The sequence below is a fragment of the Bison bison genome, unplaced genomic scaffold (genome assembly GCF_000754665.1).
Source record: "Bison bison bison isolate TAMUID 2011002044 unplaced genomic scaffold, Bison_UMD1.0 scf7180017864254, whole genome shotgun sequence".
Taxonomy (NCBI): Eukaryota; Metazoa; Chordata; class Mammalia; order Artiodactyla; family Bovidae; genus Bison; species Bison bison.
Genome location: NW_011494826.1, coordinates 2,942,085 through 2,944,242, shown reverse-complemented (window position 1 = coordinate 2,944,242; position 2,158 = coordinate 2,942,085).

The window sequence follows — 2,158 nt, the reverse complement described above, 5'->3', positions numbered from 1 at the left end:
TAACATTCTTAAAATTAGTCATCTATAAAATATAAAGAAAACTGTTAGCTCTCTCCCAATCTTTTACTGGTTAGATAAGCCACACAGATTTCTAACAATCCAAAGTAGATAACTCCTGTGTTATGCAAAAGAGTTGTATCTCCCAAAACGAGAAGTTTGATGTACATGATTCACCTGAAGAAGCTGAAGCTGAAGTTGAATGGTTCTATGAAGACCTACAAGACCTTGTAGAACTAACACACAAAAAAGATGTCCTTTTCATTATAGGGGACTGGAATGCAAAACCAGAAAGTCAAGAGATACCTGGAGTAACAGGCAAACGTGGCCTTGGAGTACAAAACAAAGCAGGTCAAAGGCTAACAGAGTTTTGCCAAGAGAACACACTGGTCATAGCGAACACCCTCTTCCAACAACACAAGAGAAGACTCTACTCATGGACATAACCAGATGGTCAATACTGAAATCATATTGATTATATTCTTTGCAGCCAAAGATGAAGAAGCTCTACATAGTCAGCAAAAACAAGACCAGGAGGTGACTGTGGCTCTGATCATGAACTCCTTATTGCCAAATTCAGACTTAAATTGAAGAAAGTAAGGAAAAATACTAGACCATTCAGGTATGACCTAAATAAAATCTCTTATGATTATACAGTAGAAGTGACAAATAGACTCAAGGGATTAGATCTGATAGAGTGCTGAAGAACTATGGACAGAGGTTCGTGACACTGTACAGGAGGCAGTGATCAAGACCATCCCCAAGAAAAAGAAATGTAAAAAGGGAAAATGGTTGTCTGAGGAGGCCTTACAAATAGCTGAGAAAAGAAGCGAAGCGAAAGGCAAAGGAGAAAAGGAAAGATATACTCATCTGAATGCAGAGTTCCAAAGAATAGCAAGGAGAGATAAGAAAGCCTCCCTCAGGGATCAATGCAAAGAAATAGAGGAAAACAATAGAATGGGAAAGACTAGAGATCTTTTCAAGAAAATTAGAGATACCAAGGGAACATTTATGAGCACAATAAATGTCAGAAATAGTATGGAACTAACAGAAGCAGAAGATACAAAGAAGAGGTAAGTGGTAAGAATACACAGAAGAACTATACAAAAAAGATCTTCATGACCCAGATAACCACAATGGTGTGATCACCCACCTAGAGCCAGTCATCCTGTAATGCAAAGTCAAGTGGGCCTTAGAAAGCATAACTAGGAACAAGGCTAGTGGAGGTGATAGAATTCCAGTTGAGCTATTTCAAATCCTAAAAGATGATGCTGTGAAAGTGCTGCACTCAGTAGCCAGCAAATCTGGAAAACAGCAGTGGCCACAGGACTGGAAAAGGTAATTTTTCATTTCAATCCCAAAGAAAGGCAATGCCAAAAAATGTTCAAACTACTGCACAATTGCACTCATATCTCATGCTAGCAAAGTAATGTTCAAAATTCTCCAAGCCAGGCTTCAACAGTCCATGAACCGTGAACTCCCAGATGTTCAAGTTGGATTTAGAAAAGGCAGAGGAACCAGAGATCAAATTGCCAACATTTGATGGATCAAACAAAAAGCAAGAGAGTTCCAGAAAAACATCTATTTCTGCTTTATTGACTACACCAAAGCCTCTGACTGTGTGGATCATAACAAACTGGAAAATTCTTAAAGCGATGGGAATACCGGACCACCCGACCTGTCTCCTGAGAAATCTGTATGCAGGTCAAGAAGAAACAGAACTGGAAATGGAACAACATACTGGTTCCAAATTGGGAAAGGAGTACATCAAGGCTGTATACTGTCACCCTGCTTATTTAACTTATATGCAGAGTATATCATGAGAAATGCTGGGCTGGATGAAACACAAGCTGAAATCAAGATTGCCAGGAGAAATATCAATAACCTCAGATATGCAGATGACATCACCCTTATGGCAGAAAGCAAAGAACTAAAGAGCCTCTTGATGAAAGGGAAAGAGGAGAGGGAAAAAAGTAGGCTTAAAACTCAACATTCAGAAAACTAACATCACGGCATCTGGTGCCATCAGTTCAGTTCAGTTCAGTTGCTCAGTCATGTCAGACTCTTTGCAAACCCATGAACCACAGCACACCAGGCCTCCCTGTCCATCACCAACTCCCGGAGTTTATCTAAACTCATGTCCATTGAGTTGGTGATGCCA